The sequence below is a fragment of the Mytilus trossulus genome, chromosome 3 (assembly GCF_036588685.1).
Source record: "Mytilus trossulus isolate FHL-02 chromosome 3, PNRI_Mtr1.1.1.hap1, whole genome shotgun sequence".
Lineage (NCBI taxonomy): Eukaryota > Metazoa > Mollusca > Bivalvia > Mytilida > Mytilidae > Mytilus > Mytilus trossulus.
The window spans coordinates 1,960,590-1,981,998 of NC_086375.1; positions in this window are offsets into that span (position 1 = coordinate 1,960,590).

Consider the following 21,409-nt stretch of genomic DNA (forward strand, 5'->3'; position numbering starts at 1 on the left):
ATATTCAGATGTTCATTGTCCATTGTATTTACGCTTAGAAAGCAACTCATTGGTCACAGATTGTAATGAACAGGACAGTCCTAATGTTCAGTCTAGAGAAAAGATTAATAAATGGGATCATAAAATGGTACCTGAATTTAGAGCTAATATAAATGTTGATAGATTAGACAGGTTGTTACGTAATTTTAAAAGTGTGAATTTAGAAAAAGTTGATGATAACAATGTCAACGCATTTGTAAATGAGATTGGATTAGTTGTTTTAGAGTCTGCTAAGACAACGTTTGGAACACGAACTGATAAACCAAAAAAGCGAGCCCCTAAAAAGAAGGGACACAAGCCAAGGTTTAATTATGACTGCAAATTTGCGAGGCAAAACTTCAGAAAGCTTAAGCGCAGGCTCAAATTTTCACCTTCGCTTTTATCATACAACGAAGTAAAAGATTCTGAGAGGAAATATAAAAAAGTGATGGACAAAGCCATAAAAACTCATAGACGTGATATGGCTAAAAGATTAAAAAAACCTCAGATCTCAAAATTCAAAAGAGTATTGGAATATTTTGAATAAGCGGGAACACACGAAACAACCTGAAATTAATTTTGATAATTTACTTAATTTTTTCAGAGATCTTAATTCAGGCACCCCCGATCCTATTGATTTACCAAATGTAGACCAAGATGCTTTAGATGATTTAAATGGTACACTTAATGGTCCAATTACAAAGGACGAGATTATGAACTGAAAAGTAATAAAGCCTGTGGCGACGATATGATTATAAATGAATATATTAAATCGTCTAGTGATTTTTTAATTGATGTATGTGTTGAATTGTTTAATTTAGTTTTCAGAACTGGAATTATACCAGAATCTTGGGTAATTGGCACGATCAAACCATTTTATAAGAATAAGGGAAACAAATTTGATCCAAAAAACTATAGACCAATCACAATTGTCAGTTGTGTTGGGAAATTATTCACTTCGATTTTGTTATAGATTATCATATGTTTCCGATGATTTTTTATTAATAAATGAAAACCAGTTTGGATTTAGAAGTGGCTATTCAACAGTCGATTGCATATTTATACTGCACTCTTTCTTTGAAATTTTGAAATTAAAAAAGAAAAAAATGTTTTGTGCATTTGTAGATTTTGAAAAAGCGTTTGACACAGTCAGAAGAGACGCTTTATGGTATAAGATGTTATTGAATAACATAAATGGTCATATGTATAACATAATTCATAAGATGTATGATAATATTAAGTCATGTTTATCTTATAATGGCAATATATCAGATTATTTTTCATGCAATATTGGCCTACGACAAGGGGAAAACTTATCTCCTTTTCTGTTCTCACTTTTCTTAAATGATTTGGAAAACTTTTTTATCAACGAGAACCTGATTGGTTTGAATACTATAGAAGATGCACTTGAGGAAAAAATTAGATATTTATGTTAAACTGTTCGCAATCCTCTATGCAGATGATACTGTGTTAATGGCGGAATCGGCCAAAAATCTTCAATTATTGCTGGATAAATTCCACTCATATTGTGATGTCTGGAAAATGAAAGTTAATGTAGAAAAAACAAAATTGTAATTTTTAGTAATGGGAGACAACCCAAAAATCTCAGTTTTACATATGATAACTCTGTTATAGATATCGTTCAAGAATTTAACTATCTTGGGATATATTTTTCACGAAATGGGACATTTAAACACTGTAGAAAACATTTAGCAGAAAAAGCTACAAAGGCAATGTATGAGGTAATCAAAAAGGGGAGAAAACATGGGTTATCTATTAGTTGTCAATTAGATTTATTTGACAAATTAGTAAACCCGGTCTTACTGTACGGTTGTGAAATTTGGGGGTTTGGTAATAACGACATTTTGGAGAGAGTTCAATTCAAATTCTGTAAGCTTCTTCTGCACCTAAAGTCTTCTACCCCAAATTGCGTAATATATGGTGAACTTGGACGATATCCCATTAATTTAGATATTAAAGTCCGTATGGTATCATTTTGGATGAAATTAGTATTTGGTAAACCGACTAAATTATCAGCGACCATTTATAAACTACTGTTTAAACTGTCAAATGAAAATGATGTAAAGTTTAAATGGTTAAACCATGTTGAATCTATTTTTAATGAAACAGGATTATCTTTTGTGTGGTTATCTCAAACATGTATTAGTGACATTTGGCTAAAGAATACAATCAGAACATCACTCCAAGATCAGTTTCAACTAACATGGTTTTCAAATGTGCAAGCATGTTCGAAGACATTAAATTATCGAATTTTTAAGGATACTTTTGGGTTTGAGAACTATTTTGATATTTTAGAATTTCGTGATATTTATACTTTATGCAAATTTAGAACCATCAACCATAAATTACCCATTGAGATAGGGAGATGGACAAATATTCAGAGAGATAGACGAAATTGTAACTTATGTAACTCTAAAGATCTTGGAGATGAGTATCATTATATTACGATGTGCACAGAGATGTCAATAAAAAGAAAAGAATGTATTGATAAAAAATATTTAAATCGTCCAAATATAATTATGTTTAAAAAATTATGAATTTAAATATAAAATCTAAATTGAGAAAGCTGTGTACTTTCATTAGATTTATAAATTCACATGTGTGCCCTCCTGGCTAAATACTATCAGTATAATTGTAAATAGTGTATATATTTTGCTTTGTGTATTCATGTATTTATGTCTGTATTATTGATGTCATGTAGTGCCTGTATACCATTGTAACTGCAAAGGTTTGACAGAATAAAGATATATATATATATTGCTTCGTTCGATTCGTTCAAATTTAATGGTACCGTTAATCTTATTACCTACATTTCGCACTTTACAGGTACCCCTCTCTTTATTCCTTTTAGTTTTTATTATTTGGTGAAGACAACTTCACAAATATATCAAACTAGTATAATAAATTCATATAATAAGAGACACTTTTAAAACTCTTAACTTGCCTTATTCTGTCCAAAACATTTTCAAAATTTGAAATTTTGATATTTCAAAACTTAAATCAAAATAAAAAAACCAACTAATATTTGAAGAAAAAAATTGAATTGATAAGTGTTACACGGACCGAAATTATTTTATTATACGTTGTATGTAAAAATAAAAAACTTCACAAATTTATCATATAATATATTCATATAATGCAAGCAATAGACAAAACACACACTTCAATATTATGGAATCATTCCCACTGATGAATGTCTAATCAAAATACATTTGTCTATATATATATATATATATAGGAAATCTGGTGAGAACATCCAGTAAGGTCTAGATCACTCACCTGCTGATTGAGCACCTGCTGATATAGCACCATCAGCTGGCGATACGGCACCTTTTTGGGGGAAATTTGATTTGCCTCCCTTTGCACAGTGTCTTAAATTTCAGAGAAAAAAATATTATTGATATAATTTAACTAATTGCCAAAAAAAACATTGTGTTCTTCAACAACCATTTTAAAACTTAATAACATATATCCACAAATGTGTATTTTCACAAACAGATCTAATTTACAACTATTTTCTTCTCACTTTAAGATAATTTAAATTGTTTTGTCGGGATTTATTTAAATAAATACTTTGAAAATGTAAGTATTTTTTAATTGGCTTTGTAGTATCTCCTTTAGATTTACATAATATGTAAACTATAAGCTAAAAGAATAATATTTAATTTTCGTTTTAAATTTTTTTTCATATAACAGGGAATAATGGACAAAGACAACAGAATGGACACAAAAAAGGGAATAAAAAACAATAGGATAACAATAGAAAGTAATACTAGTATATGTAAACAACAACTTAAAGACAAAAATGTAAACCTCGTACTAATTAGACAAACATGATGGTGCCTGTCATACACATGCATGAAGGTCTGGATGGGTTGTTGATATAACAGAAAATAATTGAATTAGAAGACAGAATAGACAAAACTGAATAGGTGCCATATCAGCAGATGAGTGATCTAGACCCGTCTCAGAACATCAGTTTCCGAACAGTTCATTGAATATTTAAATTTATCAAAATTATCTAAATTAGAAAACATGGTATAATATTAACAATGTCATCATGAAACCTCTTCCTCTCGTCTTGATAGAGGTTACATTCACATATAAAATGAAACTCATCTTCAATTTTGTTATCAATACAATGTTTACATATTCTTTGATCCAAAGGCGTAGTATTATATCTGCCTTTTTCAATGTGCAAATTGTGGTTAGAAATTCTTAATTTACATAACTGTCTAATATATTGTTTTGAGATCTTCAACTTTGTATAAGTCTCCGGTTTATATTCCTTTTTTAACTTTGTAATATGTGCGTAGTTTGTTTTGCTTTTCACCTGACAAACATGAGAAAAAATAATTTCCATATCTTTCGTGTAATATCTTTTTCACTGCCGATATGAGTTTTCCTTCTGAGAGAGTTCCTTTATTATTCCAGACATGGTCAAAACGAACGAATTTTAAAAACTGAAAAATGTGTTTATTGAAGGTTCATAGAAAGGTACAATCAACATCGGCGATTGACTTATATGCTAATTTTGAAAAATTCAAAAGAGGGTCTTTATACAAATATAGCCAGTATTTAAGAGATTGCAAAATAACAAATATAGAGATTGGATAACGACCAAGTTCTGCCATACTGGCAATATTAGAACCATGTGAACTTTTTCAGGTGCAAAATTTAAAATAAATGTTTTTCTTAATCATTATTTGAACCTGGTGTTAATCTTTTGTCCAGGTTAAAAATGTTTGGACCCAACAATTCACTTCCATAGAGAAGGACTGGTTTGAAACAGGAGTCAAAAATTTTTAAGAGCAAAGTTGTATTATTATGTGTACAATGAAATATACGTTAAATCATGAAAATTACTTTAAGTGCTTTCTTACTAAGATCTTCAACTGCAGTACTGAAAGAACCTGGTGCTCTCAATACAATACCTAAGTATTTAAACTCTTGAACACTTTTGATAAGATTTTGTTCAAAATAAAAATTACAGTCATTCAATAATTTACCTGATTTATTTAATACTATTATTTGAGTTTTTTTCTATATTCAATGATAGTTGTCATTTTTTACAATACAGTTCCAATGAGCATAAACAGTTTTGTAGCCCTTTTAGATTTTAGACATAAAAAAATTATGCCATCTGCATACATTAAACAATTTAAGTTTGTATTCCCTATATCTACTGGATCACATTTCTTATCAAGATATCCTGAAAAAGTCCTTCATAAATAAATTGAAAAAAAGGGAACTCAGTATACACCCTTGTTTTACACTACCATTTGGGAGTATGGAATCAGTTAGTCCGGATCTAGTTTAACTGAATATTTAACACATCTATAATACTAAAATTACGAAGTCCAATTTTTCAGCCGTCATCACGTTAAAACGACGAATCAAAGAATTCAACTTTATATATCACTAATATAGTACAAAAGTGTAGATTGAAAATTACACCACTCCAGGCCCTTTTGTTTTCCACGTAATTATTTATTACCAATAATTAAGAAGTTCCGGGTGGAGTCCGATACCGATACCAATAATATATTCACTTGTTACCTATTACCTAATCTGTACGTTCTGCATCTGACAGGCGCACCACAAAACGGTGTATTCAGAGTTAATAGGCCTTAATATATACACGGGTCATAATCACAGGGTTGACACTACTAAATTGTCAAATAGCTACCTATTGTAGTATTTTAATCAGTAAGACTTTCTAAGATAACAAGACTAAAAATGAGGAAAAGTTTTCAATTTGTTAGTGGGCATACATGACGTAAAACAGCGAACCAAAGAATTCATCTTTATTTATAACTAATATAGGACAATGTTGCTGATTAAAAAATACTCCATTCCAGGACCTTTTGTTTTCCAAATAATTAATATTACCAATAATTGTTAAGTTCCAGTTCGACGGGTTCAAACAGAAAGATTTGAAAGCAGAGAAAAACTGTGCATCTTATAATCGGCATGACTTTATCAGATGACAATACTAATACTAAAATAAGGCTTGCGCATAGTTATATACCTTAATTCGGTCACGGACCCGCGATATCACGGGTGTGTTCTAGTGTATACATATATTTGATTGAATGGAAAATCGTGCCACTAATACCTTGCTCAAAAAGTTTAGAAAAGAGAAAATTCCTCCAAACTGTGTCAAAGGCTTTTCTAAAATCAACAAAACAACAATATAGATATTTTTTGCCCTGACCATTTTTTCCACAATTGATTTTAATGTATAAAAATGATCAATTGTTCTAGTAGCTTTTCTAAAGCCTATTTGATTTTTACATAGTATGTTTTTCTAAGTTACGAAAAAATCTAATCTGTTGCATAAGATCTTTACAAACAACTTACTTAGACAACTAAATATTGCTATACCTCTGCAGTTATTTAGATAGCTAACGTCTCCTGTTTTAAAAAGAGGTTTAATCATACATTTGTTCTTTCTGTCCAACTACTAGGAAATAAAGTTGATTTCAAAATGATATTGAAAAGTTTGCAAATACAATTCAACATATTCACACTAGAATGTTTAAATATCTCATTACTTATACAGTCAAAACCTACACTTGTGTTATTCTTTAAAGTTTGTGTGTAAATTAACATTGCGATAAGACGTGTCACGGTACTTGTCTATCCCAATTTTATGTATTTGATTTTGATGTTATATTTGTTATTCTCGTGGGATTTTGTCTGATGCTTGGTCCGTTTCTGTGTGTGTTACATTTCAGTGTTGTGTCGTTGTTCTCCTCTTATATTTAATGCGTTTCCCTCGGTTTAAGTTTGTTTCCCCGATTTTGTTTTTTGTCCATGGATTTATGAGTTTTGAACAGCGGTATACTACTGTTGCCTTTATTTATAGCTTTCAACACTTCCTGCATATTTATAGCATAATCAAGTAAAACGTTGTACCATGAAGGAAAATCATCCTGTTCATTACTACTATCTAAATTTAAAAGTTTATCAAAATAATTATACCATTCATTAGAGGGAATATTGGAACTCTGAGCAATGATGTCCTTGTCAGAATATTTAGATTTATTAAAAATATCCAAAATAAGCCTTGGAATTTTTGTCTTCTAATTCCAGTAAGGAATCAAGCATCTCTTCTTTATACGGTCGTGGTTTTTTTTCGTACTAATTTTTTGAACTGCTTTTTCAGTCCATAGTCATTCTTAAAATTTTCTTCATTTACAGAACCGTAGAGAGTGAACGAGAAGATTGGATTAATTTACGATACATTGATTCACACTCACTGTCAAACCATAAACTAGATTTCATTCGTTTACGTTTTTAGCTCACCTGGCCCAGAGGGCCAAGTGACCTTTCTCATCACTTGGCGTCCGTCGTCTGTCGTCCGTCGTCGTCCTGCGTCTGTCGTCGTTAACTTTTACAAAAATCTTCTTCTCTGAAACTACTGGGCCAAATTTTAGCAAACTTGGCCACAATCATCATTGGGGTATCTTGTTTAAAAATTGTGTCCGGTGACCCGGTCAACCAACCAAGATGGCTAAAAATTGAACAATGGGGTAAAATTGGTTTTTTTGGCTTATAACTCAAAAACCAAAGCATTTAGAGCAAATCTGACATGGGGTTAAATTGTTCATAAGGTCAAGATATATCTGCCCTGAAATTTTCAGATGAATCGAACAACCCGTTGTTGGTACGAGACCACCATTGTAGTCCCTAGTGTTGACAGTGGGTTACTTGCCATTAATTTTTATACCCCTTCCAAATTTATTTCTCCATGTTTAATGCCTCAAATTGCAAGTATGTGATTTGGTCCAGCTGAAAAAGGTTTAAAATTAGCACTTCGGAAGCTGTAAAAAGATTTCAAGACGCCCTAAACATAAAATTGTCCATATTTTGAGTTCGAGACGATGAAGTTTCTATAATTTTGATATAATTTGTCCCAAAAGTATTACAACACACTGTAAAAGTTTCTTTTAGAAAACGCAGGTGGGATTTTTTTTATTTTCATTTATGTTCTGAAAGAAATGCACTACGAAATAATTGTGGTCTCGGACCTGTTGGGTTGCTGCCCCTGAATTGGTAATTATATGGAAATTTTACTGTTTTGGTTTATTATCTTGAATATTATTATAGATAGAGATAAATTGTAAACAGCAATAATGTTCAGCAAAGTAAGATTAACAAATTACTCACCATGACCTAAATGGTCAGTTGACCCCTTTAGGAGTTATTGCCCTTTGCGGTCAATTTTTAACCATTTTTCGTAAATCTTAGTTATCTTTTACAAAAATCTTCTCCTCTGAAACTACTGGGCCAGATTAATCCAAACTTGGCCACAATCATCAGCGGGGTATTTAGTTTAAAAAATGTGTCCGGTGACCTGATCAACTAACCAAGATGGCCGCCATGGCTAAAAATAGAACATAGGGGTAAAATGCAGTTTTTTGCTTATAACTCAAAAACCAAAGCATTTAGAGCAAATCTTACAGGGATAAAATAGTTATCAAAAGTACCAGGATTATAATTTTATACGCCAGACGCGCGTTTCGTCTACATAAGACTCATCAGTGACGCTGAGATCAAAATAGTTAAAAAGCCAAATAAATACAAAGTTGAAGAGCATTGAGGATCCAAAATTCCAAAAGGTTGTGCCAAATATGGCTAAGGTAATCTACTCCTGGGGTAAGAAAATCCTTAGTTTTTCGAAAAATTCAATGTTTTGTAAACAGAAAATTTATAAAAATGACCATATGATTGATATTCATGTCAACACCGAAGTGCTGACTACTGGGCTGGTGATACCCTCGGGGACGAAACGTCCACCAGCAGTGGCATCGACCCAGTGGTGTAAATAGTTATCAAAAGTACCAGGATTATAATTTTATACGCCAGACGCGCGTTTCGTCTACATAAGACTCATCAGTGACGCTCAGATCAAAATAGTTAAAAAGCCAAATAAATACAAAGTTGAAGAGCATTGAGGATCCAAAATTCCAAAAAGTTGTGCCAAATACGGCTAAGGTAATCTACTCCTGGGGTAATGTTTCTATGTCAAGATCATCCGCTTCAAATTTTCAGATGGATCGGCGAACCCGTTGTTAGGTTGCTGCCCTGAATTGGTAATTTTATGGAAATTTTACTGTTTTGGGTTATCATCTTGAATATTATTATAGATAGAGTTAAACTGCAAACAGCAATAATGTTCATCATAGGAAGATTTACAAATAAGTCAACATGACCGAAATGATCATTTGACCCCTGTAGGAGTTATTGCCCTTTATAGTCAATTTTTAACCATTTTTTCGAAAATCTTAGTAATCTTTTACAAAAAATCTTCTCCTCTGAAACTACTGTGTCAAATTAATCCAAACTTGGCCAGAATCATTTTTGGGGTATTTAGTTTAAAAAAGTGTGTACGTTGATCTGGCCATTCAACCAAGATGGCCGCCTCGGCTAAAAATAGAATATAGGGGTAAAACGCAGTTTTTGGCTTCTTACTCAAAAACCAAAGCATTTAGAGCAAATCTGACAGATGGTAAATTTGTTTATCAGGTCAATATCTATCTGCCCTAAATTTTCAGATGAATCATACACGTTGTTGGGTTGCTGCCCCTAAATTGGTAATTTTAAGGAAATTTTGCTGTTTTTGGTTATTATCTTGAATGCTATTATAGATACAGATAACCTGTAAACTGCAATAATGTTCATCATAGTAAGATTTACAAATAAGTCAACATGACCGAAATGGTCATTTGACCCCTGTAGGAGTTATTGTCCTTTATAGTCAATTTTTTAACAATTTTCATAAAATTTGTAAACTTTTACTAGCATTTTCCACTGAAACTACTGGCCCAAGTTCATTATAGATAGAGATAATTGTAAGCAGCAAGAATGTTCAGTAAAGTAAGATGTACAAACATATACCATCACCAAAACAAAATTTTGTCATGAATCTATCTGCCTCTTTTGTTTAATATTCACATATACCATGGTGAGCGACACAGGCTCTTAAGAGCCTCTAGTTAAGATTTAAACCTGTTACCCTTTTGGAAGATTTTAATGACTTCTTATCTTATATAGAATGTTGTGAAAAAAATCTGTTAAATCCTCGGTGGCTTTATCCGCTGGTTTAATCAACGATGAAGTGGTATTTAGAAAAATGCAAATATCATAATCATAATAAAATGATATCATAATTATAATGAATTTTAAAAGAGTGCATTTCTTTCTAACAAAAATTTTGTAAACGTTGTGTGGAGTTTGTTGTGGTTTTCTAAACGCTACAAAAGTAGAAACAAATACATCGTTTAATCAGTGTTTACTGACCCTGTTTGAACTTTCAATAATGCTTGCACATGTTGTTGGTAAACAGACTTTTTACAAACGCAGAAACACATACATCGTTTAATCAAGGTGAAGTTAGAAACAAATGGTTCATTCCTCCTATTCCCACGTTTTATAAATTTGGTAAGTAAATTTAAAATTTCATGTGGGATTTATACTGTATAAACATTGTTTAATCAACTTTTAATTGACCAGTGTTATTTTGGATAGGTAATAGGTTATTTTTGTATGTTCATGAATTCTGTGTTTTTAATTGAAAGAAATATGAAAGAACTATGAAAGAAATGGAAACAAATATAAGCAAATTATTTTATTTCTTTATAGACTAACACAGATTCAACACTATATCCAAACAAGCATTACAATATGAAACAAACAATACAAGATAACAGCACTTAAACAAATCACTGTGACAATTTGTAGCACATTGTAGCACACACATTAAAAATTCACTGTATATAAATCGATTAAAGTGTATTAATCTATTCAACGTGAAGAAGGTGGGAGTCTGCATCATCAAACTGTACTGCTGTGACTTCCTGGTTGCGGTGTCTAACATTAAGATAATCTAATCTGTTGTTGATTTACATACTTTTGTTTTTGGGCCACTCTCTTCCCACCGGTTGCAAACTGTTCATGGCGTTGAAAGCTTCGTCATGTTTCAGTGGTTTTATGAGTTTGGATGTGGGTGCTGGACATGTTTCCTCAGCTTGCTGTGATATTCCTCTAGATGATGGTGTAGTCATCAGTCCCTGTGTTGTGTAATGGTTCCTAGTTGGAAGAATAGGCTCGGACAGGAGTAAAATGTACCATCACCATATATGATATCTGTAGCTGCTAAGTGTTTTATTCTTTTGAGTACTAAAGATCAGGCATAGGGTAATGCAAATTTGTAATTGTAATGCATGGTAATGCATTACATTATTCCAAGTAATTGCATGTAATGTGTAATGCATTACATTATTCCAAGTAATTGCATGTAATGTGTAATGCAGCAATTTTTGAATTACATGTAATTAAATACTTAATGATTAAATATAAATATCCGGATGAAGAGCTTATTCGATTATCAGATAGAGGGAGTGTTCGAATCGTCTGCTGCAGGTAACGGAAAATTTCCAAAATTTGACCTACTTGGTCAAATGAATATTTCTTTTCTTTATATTGTTGTTAATTAAAAAGACACTTTTAAAACTCTTGACTTGCCTTATTCGGTCCTATTTAATAAAGAGTAACGACCATCACAATTTACGTTACGGGCATTCTCAACGTTTTTGTTGTTTTTAGTTACGACCATCATGCTTGAATTTTTGAATGACTATTTTTCGAAAATAAGAAGGTTTTGATGTATCTAATTTTGTTTCAATATCAACGCACTGACGATTAGTATGTTTGAGACAAGCGGTTTGGCTCAAATAAACCTCGTATTACACAAAAATCGGAAAAGAAAACTTTTCCCTAGAGTTGTCTCCCATTTTCGAATGGTCGTAACTTTAAACAACCATCCGTTTACCACCAGTGGTTTAATGTAAATGACAGAAGATCGTACATCGGTTTTAGCTCGTCGTTAAATTTACATTTTTGCTCTGGAATACAGTATCTAGTAGTATATGGGAATTACGCTTTAATAATGTTATATAGTAATCTCAATAGAGTGAAAAAAAAGTCCAAAGACACTAATTGTGGAACAGGATCTGCTTACCCTTCAGGAGCACCTGAGATCACCCCTAGTTTTGGTGGGGTTCTGTTGCTTATTCTTTAGTTTTCTATGTTGTGTCATGTGTACTATTGTTTGTCTGTTTTTCTTTTTCATTTTTAGACATGGCGTTGTCAGTTTATTTTAGATTTATGATTTTGACTGTCCCTCTGGTATCTTTCGTCCCTCTTTGTTGTGGAGGAGTTATAAACTGAGATTTATCGTTATACTCTCATTTCGATTTTTATTTTAAATGTTGATTTGAGATCTTTTGAAAAAAAATCTGCTTTATTCTAACGTATATTTTGATTTTATTTTGGGTGTTTACGTACTTGACCAACGTTCAAACATTTATCTCCTTGTACAGCATGGATTAATAAATACCAGGGTATTGAAAAAGTGACACATTCTGGTATTCTATCGGTCGACTTCCTGGCAGACTTGTTAATTTTTAAATACACAATGAACAAGGTACATGAATCGCGTGCGTGATCGCGAGTAAAGCCCCAGTCCCACTAGACCACGATTGCACCACGCTGACCACGATCTTAAATTAATTCAGATCGTGGTGAGGACGCGGTGTGAGCGGCATGACATTTTTATTTTTCGTTGTTTTCACGACAATAGTACGTCATCATTACGCTTCTACAACGAACCTGCTACGATTATCATGATCTTACTACGCTCATCACGTTCTCACTTCGCCTGACCATACCACGAGTTATCCGATTGCAACAATATCTTACCACGCTTCTACTGCGATTATAGGACGTTCTTACCACGATAATATTACGTTCATACTCCGATTTAACTACGTTCTCAGCAATAACCATCCGTGTTGCATATTAATACTGTTCTGTTCCATCTATTTATGATTAATACGTAGATTTCTCAGAGACAACCCAGTCATGCCACCAAAATCTACTGGAACTCGTGGGTGTGGTGGTAGGGGTAGATGAAGAGATAGAGGTAGCTCTGATAGTAACGAATACTAATCCAGCAGAGATGTCGAACCGACCAATCCAATCTGAATCACAACCTTATATTAGTCAATCAAACTTGAAATAACGATGTTTTAAGCCCCAGTCCCACCATTACCACGATCGCACCACGCTCATCGCGATTTAAAATAAATTCAGATCGTGGTGAGGTCGCGGTGTGAGCGGCATGAAAATGTAAATGTTCGTGTCTTTGCGTAGCTACTACGTCCTCATTACGCTTCTACAACGATCCCGCTACGATTATACCACGTTCTCACCACGCTTATTCTGCGACCGCACTACGATTATCACGATTTTTCTACGCTCATCACGTCCTCACTACGACCATACAACGATTTATACAATTGCAGCACGATCTTACCACGCTTTTCCTGCAATCATAGCACGCTCTTACCGCAACCATACTACGATCATACCACGTTCATACCGCGATCTTACAATGCAGCAATAACGTTAACATCGTGTGTCCATATAAATACTGTTCCATTCCTTCTTCTCAGTCATCAGTACAGTTTATCGGAAACAATTCAACACAGTCATGCAACCAAAATATAACAGAACTTGTGGGCGTGGTGGTAGGGGTAGAGGCAGAAGCAGAGGCAGAGACAAATCTTATAGTAACGAATGATGATCCAATAGAGAGTTGTCGGACCGACAAATCCAACTTCTATCCTAACCTATTGCTGGTCCATCAAGATCAAATGGCAATGCTGTGGTCAGCGATAGTTGAGATGACACAGATGTATCAAGCATGGTTGCCGTTGGAGAAAAAGGACAAGAGGTTCAAATTGCATACCGACAAACAAAACCTGGAGATCTTTTAAATATTTTATATGAAAATGGCAATGAGCATGCTGGTCGTAGTTTGATCGTGGTTGGGTCGCGGTGAGAACGTGGTGGGGTCGTAGTGAGGTCGTAGCAACATCGGGGTGAGATCGTTACGCATTCTCCCCAACTAGAATCGCACTTTCGCTACGATGGTACAGCGACCTTTGCGATCTTACCACCACCTTAATGCGCTCTCACTACGCTTCTACTACGACCTGATTTCGTCATAAGCACACCACGATTGTTTTGAGCATATTTGAAAGTTAGCCACGAAAAATATTGAATCGCCCCTCCCCTTTTTACAGAATATACCGTCAATTATCTAAATGATATCAGATAATCTATATTAGTTACCGTACTTTTAGCGATAGAACTTTGTTAATATGTATTTTATGTCATAATGAATATATTTAAACTATAAGTAAAAAATTGCGAATTTTCCCTTTAAGATAAAATTGAGAATGGAAAAGGGGAATGTGTCAAAGAGACAACAACCCGAAACTTCTTCCATTGGTTATACAAAAACAAATGCAAACAAAAACAACTTTTTAGCTTTTGATGTGTTTCATGAATTTATTACAATCTTTCATCATTAATTTCTTCGTCTTTTACGGTCTCCCCGCGGTTGCTTAGAAATGTATATAGGAGTTAGGTAATATTAAGATACTAGATAAACCGATAGGATTAACCTGTACATAAGAATTGTTCACAAGAGTAAACCAAGTTTGAAATTTCTAAAAAGCTTCGCTCTATCAAATTTTAAAAGAATATGTGTGCATTTGGTTGTTGATTTAGTAATGAAAATGTGGTATTTTTCTATATTGATTGATATAAAATTGATTTACTCTAAGAGTGTGCGTTATACACCCATGCTTTTAATTTTTTTAATTACTTGTACTTGTTGATAATTAAAACAATTACGAATGGACAACGCGACTCATGAGGTGTGCCTCTCTGGAGGTGTGCCTAATTTGTCAGAAGTTAAAAAATACAGATAACGAATTTTTGTAAACTTTGACTTTTGTATAGGGACATTGTTTAGCAAAGCAAATCGTGCATATTGCAGGTTAGCAATGCAAATACTGTGAAAGTACTTTTATTCGTGGGGTACCAATTTTCGTGGTTTTCGTGGATGACTGTATCCACGAATTTAAGTGTCCAACGAAATAAAACAACCATTGTCCAAAGTAAGACATGAAAAGATCCCCATGAAGTTTGACTACTGATATGATCTAGAGAATAGATTGAATAACCTCGAATCTAAAAATACTTTAATAGCAGTCACATCACTTCAACTGCATGCAGGAGTATACCCCTTTAATCTTTAATAAACTAAACTGTACAACTTTTGATCTTTTAATTCTCATAAAAAAAAATATTTTTCGATGAAAGTCGGATTTCCGGTATTGATATGCTAGTATGATAAAGTGTTCATTTTATATCCTCATAGTTCTCGTACATATGGGAAATAATAATGTCATGCTGGGCTTGATTTTGAGAAGAATTATTTGACAATTTAAGATACGTTTATGATACTGATTTCTTTAGGTGACAAATTTATGGCCTAATAAACACCTTTGATTGTCCTTAATCTGTTGATCACTTTATCTTGGTAGTCTCAGCTTGGGATAATTAGTGTTGTCACTACGATTTTCGCGGGTAAATGTTTACTTTGCAATGTCCTTCAATCCAGACTTTTTGTAACCTTCTTTTCTTAAGGCTTTAATATTTCATTTAAAAAAAAACAACTAAAATCCACGAATTTAAAAACCCACGAACATGAAAATATTGCTCAAACCACGAAAATTGATACCCACGAATTAAAGTACTTTCACAGTATACACGTTTTAAATATTGAATTCATCTGTGAAATATATGCATTATAAAACGACATTGCTGTATTTCAACCAATCAGAATCTGTATTTGATAAGTAATTAATAAAAGATGGCGTGTATGTCGACTGAAACTAATAGCTCCGCATCGTGATGCGAAGCAATATAGAATTGAACTGAAATTTGTAATCTTTCGTATTTAGGCACCGTCTATTCCTTCCTTTGTCGGGGTGGATGGAGGATTGTGGTTTTTTTCTGAAATAGTATGTATATTTATTTGTGTGCAAAGGGAGGAACACAGAAAGGCTGTTTCTTATTACAATAAAAGGATTCCTAAATTTAGTATCGTAAACAAATTCTAAATCCTGTACTATTTTGAAAACAGTTTTTTTAATTTAGAATGCCCCCTTTTCCAAAAAAGACTGCCTTTTGACAATATGAAAACTGTTCTTCTGATTTGGAGTACTTTTAGAGTAACAACGTCACGATTACGTTTAAAACCGTCTACAGCAACGAAACAATTAGGCTAAACAAGTTGCTTTCTTTAAAAAAAGAAATGCAATCGTAAACCCAAATGCTTGTTTGGCATTATATATATATAAGATAATTGTTTAATAAAGATGTATTGTCTAATATTACTTTTGTTGTGCATAAGAATTAGAAACTGACATTACCTGTTTATTTAATGTAATACCGGCTTCACACATCAACGTATAGATCTGACGTACGTCGGCCATGGTAAAAAAAAATCATGCACGCTAGCAATACGCTAGTAATTTTGATGCATTCAACCTGTCAATCATATCTGTATCGTGTGCACAACGAGCTTAAAGCGTGTATTGGGTGTGCGTAAATCGTACCTAAGTGTTTCTCCTAGTCTTTCTACATTCCCAACTGCAGGTCTGTTTATATGTGAATGTTTGTCAATAAGTCTGTCACATTCGCCCGTCTGTTTACATGTTTACCAGTCCGTCTATGTCCACTGGTTCGTCTACATGTTCACGAGCTTTGAATTAGCTTTCGGTAAGTGCGATTATTTCAGTGATTTGTGTCTATTGTTTTTATGTAAGTGATTATTGTTCACCGTACCCATAATTTTAGGGACGCGAATTGCAACTGATATTTTATAGGTTTTTTTTGCGATGTGTTGTCCTTAAGGTTTGGTTCATTTGGGAGGGTTGGGTTTATGGCCACCACATATTTATGTTCCAATGTCCATTCTAAAGCCAGAAACATGTAGTACAGTGGGTTTTTTCGTAAATTATTTTGTTATCAATAAGGCTGTTTAGTTTTGTTTGATTTTTGTTTTGAATCTGAATGGTCGGGGCATTTAATAGCCGACTAAATAGTGTTTTTTTTCATTTTTGGAGGCCGCTCGGTGGCCTTTAAAGACTTACTACCACGTCATTGTAACTCTGGTTGGTACTTGTATCATTAGTGCTGGAACATGGTCGATCCTGCACATTTGAGGCAGGCGGGATATTTTTGTAGATATTGTACAGCTCAAACTAATGGGAGTAGTTCCTGTACTTTTATGTCTAGTCCCATGTTGCATGGTTGGAGAGGGTGTAATATCTTCTGTAGGTTTGATAAAGTTTCACCCGTATCGGACTTCTTCTCCTGAATGAAAGCTTTAAGGCGACGAGTATTTTTGTATGCAATGTATCCTTTACGCTCGTGTAGCGTGTATATTATGTGCGTGCAGTTTACAGGTATACGCTTGACAAACGTTTGAGCTGAATGAAATTTTCTATGTTCCATTAAAATTTTCATGAAGTAAAAGCGTTCACCCGTGAAGCGTATACCTTTGCATTTCGACGTACTTCAAACTTATGGAACGCGGATTTAAGGGCATACGATACAGTTTTGATCCTGTATTTACAAGTTCATGAAAATTTGCATATAGGCTATTTTTTACCTGATTAAATCAAATATGTAATAAAAAATATATCTTCATGTGCTACTTTTTGCGTAAAATGAGGTCGAAATTTTGTATATTTGCTCGAAATTCAGATTTGTGGCCGTAATTTCTTTTTCGAAAAAAAGACATAACTTTTTTGTTATAAAAGATAAAAACAAATTGTTTTTTGTTAAATAATCGGTAATTTCTGTATTTTATAAATATCTTTAAAAAATGTGCATTTTTTTTATTCAGAAATGACTCATATTTATCAAATGTTCATGAATTGAGGAAAAAACGTAATTTTTTACTGCATGTTTCTCACAATTAAAAAAAAATCCTCTTTTTACAGTTTTATAAAATTTGGGTCACATAATCTCCCTGCAAAATGAAACAAAATGCCGTTTTGAAAATTAGGGGTCCATGAACTCGTTTTCAAATTAAATCCGTTTGAATAATAAAAATCAGTCGAAAAATGCATCTTTTCCCGATATGTCACAGTTTGACGTCGCAAAAATAACAAATTACGTTAGCAACGTCATTACCTTCCCTGTAACTGTATCGTATGCTGTATACAGTATACAGCATACGATACAGTTACAGGGAAGGTAATGACGTTGCTATACAGCATACGATACAGTTACAGGGAAGGTAATGACGTTGCTAACGTAATTTGTTATTTTCGCGACGTCAAACTGTGACATATCGAAAAAAGATGCACTTTTCGACTGATTTTTATCATTCAAACTGATTTAATTTGAAAACGAGTTCATGGACCCCTATTTTTCAAAACGGCATTTTGTTTCATTTTGCAGGAAGATAATGTAACCCCAATTTTATAAAACTGTAAATAGAGGATTTTTGTTTCATTTTGCAGGAAGATTATGTAACCCCAATTTTATAAAACTGTAAATAGAGGATTTTTTTTTAATTTTGTTAAACATGCAGTAAAAAATTACGTTTTTTCCTCAATTCATGAACATTTGATAAATATGAGTTATTTCTGAATAAAAAATTGCATATTTTTTTGAATATTTATAAAATACAGAAATTACCGATTATTTAACAAAAAACAATTTGTGTTTATCTTTTATAACAAAAAAGTTATCTCTTTCTTTCGAAACAGAAATTCCGGCCACAAATCTGAATTTCGAGGAAATATATAAAATTTTCGACCTCATTTTACTCAAAAAGTAGTACATGGAGGTATATTTTTTATTACATATTTGATTTAATCAGGTAAAAAATAGCCTATATGCAAATTTTCATGAACTTGTAAATACAGGATCAAAACTGTATCGTATGCCCTTAAACGCTTGCGTAGCGTTCCTCTGGTGAGCAACTAAGTTACGCATACCATGATACGGACTTTGTTAATTTTCTTTTTTGACTGATTGTTTTACATTGTCATTTCGGGGCCTTTTATAGCCGACTATGCGGTGCGTGCTTTGTCTGTTGTTGAAGGCCGTACGGTGGCCCATAGTTTGTATTTCTGTGTTATTTTGGTTTCTTGTAGATAGTTGTCTCATTGACATCTTTTTTATATTTCGATATTTTATCGCCGACCTGGTTAAGTCTGCTAAAAATGCATGCATGATTCATTTTTGTGTTATCAGTCGTAATTAAAGTGGCACATTTAATTCGTTGTTTCATTGCTTGAAGTATAATTTCTTACATCTGCATGGTCAAATGTGTATTTTTCAAAAATAAATTTAAGATTTAGATTTCAGTCATGGTTATTTCCCCCCCTTCATATTGAATATCTATACTTATCAGTCGCATTTTAATGACGAAAAGGATTCAAAGGTTATTATGTGACCTCCTTGTTTTAAAAAAAAGTTAATAATGTTGCAATATTTAAACAAAGAAAATAACTTTGAATTAGCAATATTAATGAAAATAAATACGGACATAACTTTCATAATTAATTTTAACGTTATTTTCAATAAACTAATTTTTTTTTTAAAAATCCTCGTTTTTACACCTATTTGAGGCACGTATTTATGATTATATTTCCACGTCCTTGGTCTATAATAGACGTAAAATTTCAAAAAGTGCTAATACTTTTTTTAAAGATTTCATTTTTAATTGTTCTCGTTCAAAATATTTTATTTTTTCATATTCAACATCTATTTAATTTATACTATTTTTTTTTTATTAAAGTTGCAATATTTAACCCCCCCCCCCAAAAAAAACCAACAAACTGTAATTTAATCATATGCAAGAAAGACTTCCCTTTAATTTTAGTATAAACAAATAAATAGCTTGCTTTTTCCAACATGTACATCTTCACTAAACGTTATATCTAAAATAAAATGCTACTAAAACTCTTTCTAAAGATTTTATTTTTGATTATTCTCGTTCAGAATATAAAGCACATTGTTGACATGAAATCTTATCTCATATCTAAACACAGCTGGTTACATCGTTTGACTTATTAAAATATTCGCATGTAGGTTAATTTTAGCAGCTTGTAATCGTGTGCAAGAAAATATTATATCATAATAAATTTCAGATCATACGTAAAATATCTCTATAGCAACTTAAGATGCTAATGCATATTCAACAGATTAGTAAGCTATTGCGCATGCATTTGAAAGGTGGTCATAGCTATTGCGCATGTATTTGAAAGGTGGTCATATGAAGAACAGAAGTGTTCCGAATAACATCCGATGTTCCGAAAGACTACATCACTCGTACAATATATACTGCGTAAACCCTCAGGGGTTTACGCAAAAAAGGATTGAAATATTCAGAATATTCCAGCAATGCAGGATTGTAGCATTTTTAAAAACTTTAATGTCATACAATATTGTCCTTTTCCTGCACATACTATTACATTGTTTCTGTATATATGTCTTCTTCCGTACTGAATAAATTAATGCCTCGGTTTCCCAATTCGTCCATTAAATTCTGGAAAACTTTCAAGTAAATGTTGTTTACTTATTTACGTCTATCCAGTGGACGCTCATCGTGAAATCATGAACCAGGTGCTCCGCATGGCGCAGCTTTATACGACCCCAGTGGTTAAACCCTGAACAGTTGGGACAAATTTGGTCACAATATTCAAGCTTGATTCTGTCTGAATTTGGATTGTGATCAAATTTTTGACATAATATAGGTTTTTGTCACAAAATTAATGTGGTCAAAGATCTAAGAAATCTATTACACAATACTGTGCAATTGAAGATTTCTTCTTGAAACTTTTCAAAATTCGAAATTTGAAAAATTTTGAAAAAAAAGGAAACCCTTCAAAAAATGGTAAACAAAAAAATCCCCACCCAAACTTTTTGAAACCCCCTTGGAGCAATAACCCTTAAACTCAATTCCATGCTTTCCATTGCAGTATAAAACCTTGTAGTACAATTTCAGAGAGATCCATACACTTAAACACAAGTTATTTTGATGATTGTTTGGAAACTAGAAATATGCTTCTTTTTGGCCCTTTTTTTTTGGCCCCTAATTCCAACATATTTTGGGCAATTAATCCAAAACTTAATCCCAGCCTCCCCTTTGTTATTTGGTACATTGTGGTACACTTTCAGAGAGATCCATACAATTACACATAAGTTATTGTCTTGGAACTAGAAAAATGTTTGTTTTGACCCCTTTTTGGCCCTTAATTCCTAAACTTTGGCTCCATAACCCCTAAAATGAATCCAAACCTTCTACTTGTGGTTTTAAACATTGCGGTATGATTTCAGAGCAATTGAAATACTTCTACACAAGTTATTATCCTGAAACTAGAAAAATGCTTGTTTTGGGCCCCTTTTGGGCCCCTTATTC